Genomic DNA, 14,170 nt, shown 5'->3' on the forward strand with positions numbered 1-14,170 from the left:
GAAACCCCAAGTTAAGTGAGCAGTTTCTGGCCATCAAAATTTACCCTCCTTTGAAGAGAAGGAGAAAGAGAAGAAGAGGGAGAAGACGAGATGAGTTACCCAATTAGGTGGGTCCCCATTCAGGCAGCTCCATCTACTCACAGGTTATGTCTGTCCTTTGTTTTAAAAGAGGACAATGGTATCAGGGAAATGATGACATGACTTGTAATTGACTTTGAGTAAGGGAGGGCTGTGCAAGGTCACCAGCCTTACTTTCTCCTCCAGAGCCATCTGGATCCAGTGATCAGATATTCATCACTTCTTAAAGAGGCCTCTTCACTGAATGGGCATAACCTCACTCTAAGTGAGTACCTGAAAAGGCCTTAGCCTAAAAGGGCCAAGGTCTTCCACCGTATCCTGGGTCATCTCCAGTCATCCCTAAGAATATCCATCTGGTCACTAGATACAGATAGCTCTGGAAGAGAAAGTGAGGCTGGTGACGTTGCACAGCCCTCCCTCACTCAAATCAAATTCAACTGCAAGTCATGTCATTATTTCCCTGATGCCATGGTCCTCTTCAAAAGCAAAGGACAAACACAACAGCAACAACAAGGGATACAAACAGAAAAAGAAGGCAGTCCTGGCTCTCAAGGAGCTTGTTTCTAATGGAGAAAACAACACATATGTAAGATTTCAGCTGCAAGTCAAATGGAAAGATCCCATAATCATTAGGATGCAGCAGTCAAAGCAGACAATGTCTTTTCTTTAATGTCATTTCCACTGATAAATAACTTTCTGATATTGAGTTATATTGGTATAAAGTGTCAAGGACTTTGGTGGTGAGAACTTTCTTGTCTGGTTTTCCAGGAGCTGTGGCTGCAGCCCCTAAAGGAATAAGTGTTGTTTCCCAGGATGTTGGCTGAGGGCACTGGACTGGAAGCACTGTTACTGCCAAGACTCTTGGATTCGTGGTCCTGGGCTGTCTCCATCAGGGTCTGAAGAAAAATGGTAGTACAGGTGATAATGATTTTACTTGCCCAGGTATAACAAGATGGCTGCTAGCACAGGTCCTCTGATCTGCTTTTCTAAAGGAAAGGCACTCAAAAAGGGTTTAGATATCTTACTTTAATCAAGCATATATCATTTACCTAGTTCAGGGGGAAAAGTCAGCACCCTGAACTTCAGAGAAAATACAAATAAAAGTTACAAGCAGACAAAAAAATACAGAGAAACAAACCAACAGACAGGGCTTCCAGCTATCTGACCATTACATCCATACCCAGTTAGTCACCAGAGAGAGAAGCACCAATATCTGGGTTTTCAAAGCCAGGGGGCTCAACGGCTGCCCAGAGTCTTATCTGGCCAAATCATACAACTCTTCCCATGAGGAAGCCCCAAAGCAAAACCTCACATCAGTGTATATATAGCCTTCTCCAGGGTCAAAGAACATCACAACCCTCATGACCCACTGCCTAATCAGAAAGTAACAAGGCATGGGCATTCCTGAAAAACAAGCCTCCCACCACAGGCTCCATGTGACCACATTCAGCCTATTAGAGGCAGAGTATATTTCACATAAGGGAAGGTCCTCAAATTCACTTGAGCCTATCAAAGGGCAGGGAAGATCTTCAAATTCCCTTACCATTACACTTGACTGCCTCCTGTTTCTCTATCAAGATGCCTTGTCTACCTTGTGTGTGACAGTCAGCTGGACAACTGATAGGGAGAGCTGGACCCTTCTCCACAGGTGTAGCTTCCCCAGATTGACTGGTCTGTAGAGTATGTAAAGAAGTATATAATAAGGGTGGAAAGGTAGGTTGGGACTCTTCTTTAAATGCAGAAGTTTTTATTTGCTCCCAGAATTAACGAAGAGTGATCAAGTTTAATGAGTAGGTGAATGACATGATCATTTTAGAAAAATAATTTTAGGGGGGCGGAGCCAAGATGGTGGAGTAGAAGCATGACCTTCCCGCGGTTCCACCCTCCCCAATCCATGTAAAAAGGGCACTCTAAACAAACTTTGGAGCTGCAGAACCCACAAAATGACACAGAGAAGCTAACCTCCCACTGAGGAAAGCCCAGCAGGCCTTAAGAATTGGCCAGCCCAGCGCTCTGGGAGCCGAACCCAGCCCCACGTGGAGGCTTTAGCCCCAAGGCGGGCCTAAATAGCGGCCTGCCAGAGGAACTCCAGATCAGCAGTAGCTGTGACCGTTTCCAGATTTATCAATACACAGATGCGAAGGACAAGGTGAGAGGCCAGTGCAGTCTGGACTTTGGGACCCAGTAAGTGGGAGTGCATGGCTTTTACCCCCGGGGCGAGAAACCACTGAGACTCCAGCACAGCCTGCCAGCTCCAAGTGGCAACTTCAGCTCCTGGCCTGCAGAGCTTAGGGGGACCAAGCACCAGTCTGAGGGGTAATCGCTCTTGCTTTAACCTGCTTGGATCTGGATTGCAGTCTAGGGTGGAGGTCCTGGGGTGTGTGTCCAGCTTGCCAGAGCGTGTGGAGACCTCAGAGAGGGCACCTATCTAAGACCTCTGGCAGCTGAGAAAACCCCAGTGTTTGGGACGAAAACTCCCCTGTCTGGTGGCAGAGTCCTACTGTGGCAAAAAGCCCAAAAGTCAAATAATTGAGTGGCAAAATGAGCAGGCAAAGGAAACAAAGCAGACAGAAGATTCCAACATTACACTTCTATTTTGGGGACAAGAAGGAGCAAGGCATGGCACAGGAGGAAAACAGTGAAGTCAGAACTCCTGCACCAAAAGCTTCAAAGGAAAATACAAGCTGGTTACAGGCCATAGAGGACCTTAAGAAGCAGATAAGAGAAGTGGAGGAAAAATTGGGAAGAGAAATGAGAACAATGCAAGAAAATTATGAAATGAGAGTCAACAGCTTTACTGAAGAAAATAATACCTTAAAAAACAGACTGAATCAAATGGCAAAGGAGGCTCAAAAAGGCAATGAGGAGAAGAATGCCTTAAAAAGCCAAATTTGCCAAATGGAAAAAGAATCTCAAAAGCTCAATGAGAATCATTGCTTCAGAATTAGATTGGACCAAATGGAAGCTAATGACTTTATGAGAAATCAAGATGCTCTTAAATAGATCCAAACAAATGAAAGAATAGAAGGCAATGTGAAATATCTCATGGGAAAAACCACTGACCTGGAAAATAGATCCAGGAGAGATAATTTAAAAATTATTGGACTACCTGAAAGCCATGACCAAAGTAAGAACCTAGAAATCATCCTCCAGGAAGTTCTCAAAGAAAACTGCCCTGATATTTTAGTACCAGAGGGCAAAACAGAGGTTGAAAGAATCCACCGATCACCTCCTGAAAAAGATCCCAAAAAGAAAACTCCTAGGAATATTATAGCCAGGTTCTGGAATTCCCAAATTAAGGAAAAAATATTACAAGCATCCAGGAAGAAACAATTTGAATATTGTGGAAACACAATCAGGATAACCCAGGATCTGGCAGCTTCTACACTGAGTGATCGAAGGGCTTGGAATATGATATTCCGGAGGTCAAAAGAGTTTAAAACCAAGAATCACCTACCCAGCAAAACTCAGTTTCATATTTCAGGGGAAAATATGGTCATTCAGTGGAACAGAGGAATTTCAAGCATTCTTGCTGAAAAAACCAGAGTTGAATAGAAAATTTGATATTCAGATACAAGAAGCATGAGAAGGCAAACAGGGAAAAGAAATCATAAGGAACTTATCAAAGTTGAACTATTAACATTCCTACATGGAAAAACAATAATTGTGACTGATGAAACTTTTCTCAGTATGAAAATAGTTGAAGGGAATAGAATTACATATATATACATATATATATGTCTATATATGAGGGTATATGGGCATATGAATACATATGTGAATGTGTGTATATATGTTTACAGGTATACATAGATAGAGGGCACAGGACCAATTTAATAGGAAGGGATGATACTTAAAAGGTGAAATTAAGAGGTGAGAGAGGAATATAATGAGAGGAGATGGGGAGAGACAGAATGGGCTAAACTATCTCATATAGAAGAGGCAAGGGAAAATGGTTATAATGGAGGGGAAGAATAGGAAGGCAAAAGGGAATGGGTCAACCTTATTCTCATTGAATTTGGCTTAAAATCAAACGTTTAAATATATATATACTATTATTAATACTATTTTACATGTAATTGGGAAGTAAGATATACAGGCACTGGGGCATAGAGATCCACCATGCCCTACCGGAAAAATCAAAAGGGGTATGGGAGAAAATATGGGAGAGAGCAGATTGGAGGAGGTAATATCCTGTGGAATTGCTATTTTGGGGAGGTGGGTAGGGGGAAAACGGGGAGAAAATTTGCAACTCAAAATCTGGCGGAAATGAATGATGTAAATCAGAAGTTAATAAAGCATTTGAAAAATGGAAAAAAAAATATGAAGCACTGTCCTCAATTGAAAGAATGGGAGAAAAGATTTGCAACAGTCAATCTGATAACAGGATAGAGAATTAAGAAGGAATCAAAGGATTGCTTTGCTGCAGAGAAATCCCAGATGAGACTAGATAAAATAAATGACAAAAATTTATGGTAAACAGAAACAAAACTTGGCTTAAGGTAAGTGTTTTATATTAGTTTCCTTGGTTCCTGTCTTTTTATTTACTGGAGTTATTCTCATTCTTTTTAAAGTCTAAATGCTTCTTAGGTTAGAAGTGTCTAAGTTCAGCAGGTCTTTTTTTTTTCCATTTTTTCCTATACTGGGAAAGGTAAATTTGTTTTAGATTTTCACTACTCAAGAAAAATGAATGTGGGTTAAGTCAGTAGGGTGGTGAGGAGGTGGGGGGAAAGAGGGGAAGGTTCTGAAATCCAACTTGAATTAAAAAGAATGAGAAGATTTAAGTTCCAAAAGAAACTCTTTAAGAATATTATGAGTGAATGAAAATACTGGGTCATAATGGAAGTGCCAGTAGAACCTTAATTATAGTGTTCATTGCTGCATAACCCATAATTTCTACGTATAAATTCTGGAAATAGAAAAATAATGGTTTGGTACTCTGCAGAATGGGCAGCCACAGTGGATGGAGCACCAGGCCTAGAGTCAGGAAGATCTGAGTTCAGATATGGCCTCAGACATTTACTAGCTGGGTGACCTTGGACAAGTCACTTAACTCTGTTTATCTGAGTTTTCTCATCTGTAAAATGAGCTAGAAAAAGAAATGGCAAACCACTCCAGTATCCTTGACAAGAAAATCCCAAAAGGGATCACAAGGAGTCAGAAATAACTGAAAAATAACTTCTCCCATTAGAACATAACCTTCTTGAGGACAAGGACTGTCGTTCTTTTTATTTAAATTTATATCCCCAATGTTTAAAATAGTATCTAGCACATAAGTAAGCACAATAAATGGATGTTTCCTTCCATCTGCAACTTCAATATCTAACTCTTCCTCTCTACTCCCTTCCATTGTTCTTGCTGATTTTAACATATTATTAACTCTTCCAGTACCTTTGACCTCAGTTTTAGACCCACTTTTCAACTGGTACTACTGAACTGATATACTACTTTGAGTGGAGTTCTACTACTTTGAGCTTCCTCTTACTGACCAAAATTGTCCTTCCACCTCTCTCATAACCTCATTCTTCTTGAGCCTGAATTTTGTGTTTATCGTAACCTTTAGCTTCTTGATTCCTCATTATTTTGAGTTCATCACCCACATCCTGTTTTAATTGCATCTCTAACCAACTTAGAACTCTACAGTCAAGTCATATTACAAATCCATTTCCCCCTCTGAACCGTGCTTTTGCTAATCTTCATCTTAGAGTATCCGCTACTGTCTACTTTCCCTGCAATTGTTAAGTCTGCCACAGATGACCAAGAAAAATCATACTTATTAGATCCACTACAAATCCAAGAGGCAGCATATGCCAGGCAAGTCAATCTACCACCATCATTTTCCTTCAGACCTTGATGGAGACTGTGCAGGGCCCTAAATGCAAGAGCCTTAGAAATAGCAGTGTCCCCCTACCCCAAACCACTAAATATGTTTCCAGCCCAGTTCCCGAAGTCATCATTGAGAGGAAGAGATCACTGCAGAGAATGGGTCCAACTTCCCCAAATTCTAGACACCGTTATAATTGTGCCAACACAGTTCCACACTAGTATTCTATTTGCTAATTTGAAAATCAATTACTTATGCAAAGTCAAACGTCAAATTAATAGAAAAAAATAAGTTATAACAATAATCTTTTAAATTCTCTAAAATGGCCAGATCGGTGAACAAGGAACAAAGGCAGAAGGTAAAAGTACGGCATCAAGTGGGAAAGAAAGTAATAAATGTTCAACTAAAATAAATACTTTATACTGATCGTTCCAATGAGACTTGTATCACCAGAGGGTTTTCCTCAGCTGGGGAAAAGATAAGACAATTATGGCATAAATGTAATTGAATATTATTGTGTCATTTTTTTTAAAGATGTTGAAATGGTTTCAGAAAAACCTGGAAAGATTTATATGAACAGTGAAATAATCAGTGTCAGAAGAACTGATAAAATAACAACACTGTAAAAAAAATCATCATCATAACTATGAAACACTTAGAACTCTGAGGAATGGATGACTACAATTGTGGAGATAGACTCAAAATTCAGGATAAGATGAACCTTTTTGAACACAGACAATGTGGAAATTTCTTTTCTTTGCCTATGCATATTTGTTATAAGTACTTTCCCAGTCTCACAATTTGGGCACAGAAGGAAGGTAGGAGAGCAAGGACAGGGTAGCAAAAAAAAAGAAAAATTAAAAAGGATGGTCATTCAGGCAGTCTAAACAAAATTATAGCCCAGAGAGCAGAAGAAGGCCCTGAAAGAAGCACAGAGAAGAAAGACAACTTTGAAAGCTACAAGTTGAATAATGTAAAAGAAGATGCCTCAAATTACTGCACCAAATTATTAGTTTATTTGTTGCCAGATATGGGGGAAAGGGGGGATTTGGAGCAATAGGTTTAACAGAACTGTGATTTCTTTAATTATGAACTTAAATATCAAATAAAATGGTTATATCCATATCAGTAGTAGAACAGAAAGAGAATTATATATGAAATTGCACATCTCTGTTATGTACAACTTACATTTCTTCTTAAATATATAATAAAAGTTCAATAAGGAAGGCACTAAGATTAGAGAGTACTGGAAAAGGTTTCTTACAGAAGGCAGAAAATTGCAAAAGTGGTGGATTTGAACCCAGGTTTTCTGACTTCGAATCCAAAGCTGCTGCCATGTCATCCCATTTATGTAGCTCATTTGAGCATCTCCTCAAAACCAAGATGTAGGCAGGGTTCAGAGAGCCTAAATGACTTGGCCCACTTAGTAAGGGGCAGAGCCAGAATTCAAACACTGATTTTCTAATCATAAATCTAGGCATCTAAGTAGCACAGAGGACAGAGCACCAGGCCTAATTCAATCTCAGATACTTTCTAGCTGTGTGACCCTTGGCAAGTCACTTAACCCTATTTGCCTCAGTTTCTTCATCTGTAAAATGAGCTGGAGAAGGAAATGGCAAACCATTCCAATACCTTTGTCAAGAAAACACAAAAAAAGGTCATTAAGAGTCAGACATGACTGAAAACAACTGAACAACAAAAAATTCCAAGTCCTATTCCACTAAAGACCACCTTAACACCCAGAATTCTTACTTTTTTGTTTTCTTAAACAACCTACAATTTCATTAGTATAGAGAACTTCTGATGTCAAAATTACCTGTACTAATACAAATTTGCATGTACTCCTCAATTTAAAGCCTTAGAAAGCTGCCTGAGGCACAGTGAAAGTTTAACTGATTTGCCTGGGGTCACAAAGTCAATAAGTAATAGAATCAAAATTTGAACCCAAACCTTCCTAATTTAAAATAGTGACCACCTTTCAATCTACCACACCAAGTCTTCAAGAATTTTAACAGACTCCCTCTAACATTTTTGTGTTGTTCTCATCACAAGTACTTCCTCTGGATAAACTTCATAAACCAGAAGGAGAAATTCAATATGACCCAAAAAACTACTGACATTCAGATATTACTTTGACGACAATTAAGTTCAGAGAATCCAGACATTTGAAGAGACTTTAGAAGCCATTTAATCCAATTTATTATTGCTTCCCCAAATATATTACAAGCTCCTGAAAGGCAAAAATGCGTTCATTCATTTTTTTATGCCCCACAATGAGTGGCACAATGCCTTACCCAAAAATATTTAATTGAATCAAAGGTAGTTTAGCAATATTACATCTTAGTGGTGTATTCTTGTTTGAAATAGGACATTCAACTTCAGGCTTTTCAAAATATATTCAGAACATTTTGGCTAAAATATTTTCATACTTTTTATAACTCCATCTCCATAGATCCCCTTCACTTTTCCCACAATTTTACTTCAATTCAATAAACAAGTTTTTCATTGTTTTTTTTTTTAAGGGTCTTTTATTCAGCTCATGTGAATCCAAATTTAATGATACAGTAAAATTCAAAAAATTGCTGGAACCACAAAGTCTATTTGACCAATAAATGCAAAATCATTAACAAATCAGGCCATTCTTTTTTGTCAAGAATAACAAAAGAAATTTTTAAAAAGCATTCTCATCAACATTGTTATTACTCAAAGATTGAGACTATCACTGGCAAAAACACAAGTGTTAATCTCTAAGGGTGTACCTACCATTGAATAATTTGTCCAAATGTCAATTGTAATTTTCAAAAAATCCTTTCTACTCCAGAATTTTAAACATCTGTAACAAATACTTGTTTGGAGAGTGCTTTACATTCATGACACTTGACCTTTTGCTGTATGCACCAGAAAATTCAAGTTTCAAATACCACGCAAGCAGGAAATCTGATCATTCCAGCAGTAGCCATCTGCATGGTTCAATATCAAATATTAGTTCTGGGTTGCACAAAGTCATGTGTTACGAATCTTTTTCTGCAGCCTCTATAATTAGTTGTAATTTGCTTCTTCTAAAATGTGTTTCTTATGGGACATCTGGCCTTGAAACTTCCACCTTCTCATTGAAAAAATACTTAGTGTCTGGATTTTTTTTTTTTTACTATGAAGCACTGCATGGGTGGCATAACCAAGTCCAGATTTTTCCAAAAAATAAATCTCTAAATTCCAAGAATAGATTGATTCTCATTAAAACTGATTTAAATATTACAGAATATAAATTTAATGTAAAAATTCAATGTAATTATGTACAGATTTCTAAATCATGTTGCCAAAAATTTAAAGCCCAGTGAGTAAATTATAAAATTTCCACAGGAACATATCATTTGCCTGTGTATTTCTAGAAATTATAAAACCAAAATTAAATTATAAAATGCAGATTTTACATAAAGGATTTGCATAAGAAAAAGATCTGAACTAAATTTAAAAATCTGAGACCAACCTATTTTAATGTAATAACTAGAATAGTTCAACAATAACCCTAAACAATTTCATAATACTTAAAGCTATATTTAGATTACACCAAAATTATCCTACTAATGAAAATGAGCACTCTCATTTTAACATCACTCATGAATTAATATGACTCTAGAAGAGCTTCTTCTGAAAAACTAAAGTAAAATTAAGGTTATACCCCCCCCCCAAAAAAAACAACTCAAAGGCAATAAAAAAATTAAGATATTTGTTGTAGAAAAAATACTAATACTATGATGGAAGAACTAGAAATAATATTAAATTGCTTTTAGAGTTATTTGCTTTGCTTCCTAAAAGAAAAGTTTTTGTTAGATCAGTACTCATGTCCCTGGGAAGAAGAGTATGACTTGATAAATGTGAGCAAGAATGAAGGAAAAATAAACTATTAAAAAAAAAACAACTTCTAAATCATGAAGTAGAAAATTTATTTTTCTCCAAAAAGGCTATTTTATCTCAATTTAGAAATGCCTTCAATTGAAAATTTAGAAGTTATGTACCAAAAATTAAATAACATTAACCTATACTCTGATCCAACTATAGGCACCACTCCTACAACTTATACATATTATTAGTCACCAAAAACTGTGGATGTTTTAGAAGAAACCTGTACTAAAAATGTCCCTAAGCCTCAAAATCCTACTACTCCCAAATATTTTCTCTACAGCTGAACATGAGAAAGATTTAGAGTGGCCAGTTCTCAGGTTTTAAATGAAGACAAAAGAAAACTAAATTGAGAAAGTAATTTTACCTCTTTTTTCAGTCCACAATCATGTTAACATAAGTATATACTGTGGCCCATATATGGAAACCAGTATATTGCCTTCCTACAAAAGAACAACCATAGAATTACAGAATTCAAGATTTAGAAGGGAACATGGAGTAATCTACTCCAGTCCAAAGAATGTATACCAATAAGTGGTCATCCCTACTCTGCTGATTGATGATTTTTATCTCTCTCCACCCCTCTCCTCCACAGCCCATCCAACAGCCTTGCTACCACTTTTTTCATCTTCCTCTCTCTCACACCAATTCTGGAACCAAGAACTGTGATTAAATCAACTAAACTATTGTTCTGAGGTGTGGCAAATCTACTCCCCTAGGGTTCCACTCAACATCCCACAATTTCAGGACCAAAGTTTCCCTCCCTGGATACGCCTTTCTTATGAATACTCTCTCCCTCAATTAGAATATAAGCTTCTTGAAGGCAAGATGATTCTTCATTTTTTTTATTTTTATACCTTCTCTACATGAAGACCTCCAAATATCTGATGGGCAGACCCTACAAAGGATAATACCAATTCATGCTAAGAACTCATAAAAGATAAGAGGGTATTAACAATAGTAAGTAAACTATAGCATTCCCAAAACTAAGCTAGAAATATCCAGAGTAGTGACAAATACAGAAGGAAACAAGTATGTAACTTTAATTTAAAAGTGGGGAGGGGGGGCGGCTAAGTGCCACAGTGAATAGAGCACTGGCCTTGGAATCAGGAGGACATGAGTTCAAATCAAGCCCCAGACACTTAACACAAAACTAGCCATGTGACCTTGGGCAAGTCACTTAACCCCAATTGCCCTACCTTCCCCCCTCCAAAAAAGAAAAAGAAATAAATAAATAAAAGTTAGGGTGGGAAGGGAGCCAAGATGGCTAAGTAGAAGGAAGAAATCCCCTACCTCCTCCCCATAAAACTCCTCTACCTGACCCAATCCTGATGGGGAAATCCAAGAAAAGTCATAGTGAGTCAATCTGCTGGCTGAGGTCAGCATAGCAAGAAGGTAGGAGAAGTATGTGGGCAGTGAGGACAGGGTCTAGCCAGGGACTACTTGGAGCATTCCAGTACCCAGGGACTTAAAGAGAACCAAGGATATGTAACAGAACAAGATATGGTAATTACATCATGACCTCATGTATGTCCTAACTGGCAACTTTATCACTTACTACCCAAGTTCCAGGTCACAGATACAGGATGGACTGAGAAGGGGACCTGAACACAGAGGTATTCCAGGATAAAGAGCTGTCTAAGGCCCTGGTATGTGTCCTGACCAAGGAACAGTCAGAACAAGAAGCAGCTGAGAGACTGACTCCTGAAGCAGAGCAGCTTCTCAATTCCAACTATCAGTCCAGTCTAAAACCTGTAGAGAAATAAACAGAGCAGAAATCCTAGACCAAAGGAGGGACTGCGGTTCCATCATTCTGAAAACATCAGAGCTTTCTAGCTGGCATTCTATCAACAATCTAATGAAACTCCAAAGAAGAAAAGCCCACAAGCATGTTGCTCAAACTTAAACTCAGGTCAGGAACTTACAGAACATGATCAGGGTGGCAACAATCTGATTTGCCCCTGGAGAAGACCATTTTGGAAGCAATAAAAGCTTGCAGGTCCTCAGCTTGACCTCTCCCTGAGATCCTGGAATAACATAATACTTAATAACCTAGGAAAGAAAGCCATAGGACTAGCCTAGATATTCTCTCCAGAAGAATACGGAAAAGAATATTTCAAGAAAACTGCCCAGACCTCTTAAAACCAAAGAGAAAAGTAAAAATAAAGAATCCACGGGTCACCTCCTGAAAGAAACACCAAAATGAAAACTCCCAGGAACTAATATTATAGTCAAAAGTCCAGAGCTTCTGGGTCAAAGAAAAAAATACTGAAAGCATTCGGAAAGAATTCAAATACTGAGGAGCCATAGTAAGAATTAAAAATGATTGGGACGGCCAGGTGGCGCAGAAAGAGCGTTGGCCCCAGCACTGGGAGACCCAGGATTGGTTCCAGCCTCAGATACTCAGCACCCACACAAAAATAACTGGCCGTGTAACCTTGAGCAAGTTACTTAACCCCAATTGCTTTAAAAAAAAAAAAAAGAATTACACATGATTTAGCGGACACCACTATAAAGTAGCAGAGAGCTTAAGGTACAATATTCCAGAAAGCAAAAAAGATAGGTTTACAGTGAAGAATAACTTATCCAGCAAAACTAAGTAAAATCCTACAGGGAAAGAGATGAATCTTTAATGAAACAGAGGATTTCCCAAGCATTCCTGATGAAAAGACCAAAAAAAAACTCTCAAGGACAAATAATGGAGTCAAAAGAAACATAAAAAGGCAAATATAAATTTAATATAAATATAAAATATATATAAATATAAATAAAAATATAAATAACAGTCATAAGGGACAAAACAAGGATAAAATGCTTATATTCTAATATAAGAAGATGATATGTGTCCCCTCTGAAACTTATTATCCTTAGAGAACAAAGGAATCAAATAAGAAAGAAAGCATGGGAGTGGTTTGGCTATGTCTTAATGATCCTAAAAGAAAAATGGGAAGGAAAAGGAACAGGAATACACTAGGGAAAGAAAGGAAAGGAAAGCTAGGGGAAATTATTTCACATAATTGGGATATGTAAGTCTATTAAAAAATCATAGGGAAGGGATGAGGTAAAGTGCTGACACTTAACCTTGAAAACACACACACACACACACACACAAAGAGTCTGGTATAGAAATATATTTTACTTAACAAGTAAACAAGAAGGAAAGGGCTAAAAAGGATACATTAAGTGAGAGATTAGTTCTAAATAAAAGTAACTATGAATAAGGTGGTAAAAAAATATTTATAGTATTTTTTTGTTATGGCAAAGAATTAGATAATGTCAATCAATTGAGAATGGCTGAAAAGTTGTGCAATATAAATGTTATGAGATATTATTGTGCTGCAAAAAAAATGAAAATAATCATTTCTGAAAAACCTGGGAAGACCTTTATGAACTAATGGAGAATAACATGAACAGAACAAGGACAATTTATACAAAGATGACTATTATTATAAAGTCGAAACAATTTTGAAAGACTTAAGAACTCTGATCATCATAATGACTGGCCATAATTACAAAGGATTAATGATGAAACATGCTACCCATCTCCTGAAACAGTTGTTAAAGACCCAGACTGCAAAATAAGACATCTTTTTTTAAACATGGCCAATGTGAAATTCTATTTTGATTGACTAAACAGGTTTGTAACAGGGGATTTTTCTCCCTTTATTTCTCAAATGGATGGGGAACGGAGAAAGTAGATTTTTGCTAAATGAAAAAATAAATTTAAAAAAAAATTTTTTAAGCTAAAGTTGTCAGCTTGAAACCTGTTTTGGTAAAAACACTTTCAAAGAGGGAAGAATAATAAGGTTAACTGTCATCAATAGACCTTCCTATCCAAGCACATTTTTATGGCAGTGGTATACTAGTCATAGTCCCTCTCTACTCTTGGGCCGCTGGTACTGAATAGCAGTGACAGGACACTTACTCAGCACATGCCATTTTTTTTGATAGTTACAATGGTTACAAAATTTTTCTTCCTTTCTACAAAATCAGTCTTCCTAAAATTTCCACCTATTCCTCTTAGTCCTAAATGGGATAAATCTAACCTGTTTTTCATGTGACTCATTCCTGTCCAAAAAGAAAATCATTGTCCCATTAAAAACCAACTAAAATATCAACACACTTTAAAAGAGGTCTACTAGCAATATAAAGATTAAGTAGTTTGTCAGTTACATTAAATAATAAATGAACCTCACTATCTATGAGAAAGTGACTGGTAAAGTGACTTTGACAAATAAGAAAAACAAAAAAAAATCTAGAGAAGTAGTTTATTTGCTCAAGAAAAATTTATGAAGTGCATACTATGCACCTGGATAAAAGTTCATGCTCGAATCAGAATAAATATTTTTTGAAGATTATTTAAGATTT

At 37.3% G+C, this 14,170-nt stretch overlaps 1 protein-coding gene across 10 annotated transcripts in view; it reads right to left on the reverse strand.

Moving 5' to 3' along the window:
• VPS13B (vacuolar protein sorting 13 homolog B) overlaps window positions 1–14,170 on the reverse strand; it is a 1,080,499-nt gene that overhangs the window by 1,038,968 nt on the left and 27,361 nt on the right. The gene's annotated exons all lie outside the window — the stretch shown is intronic.

Source organism: Petaurus breviceps, unplaced genomic scaffold (assembly GCF_028583685.1).
Source record: "Petaurus breviceps papuanus isolate PSGF00001 unplaced genomic scaffold, PetGlider_PUasm1.0 98, whole genome shotgun sequence".
Classification (NCBI taxonomy): domain Eukaryota; kingdom Metazoa; phylum Chordata; class Mammalia; order Diprotodontia; family Petauridae; genus Petaurus; species Petaurus breviceps.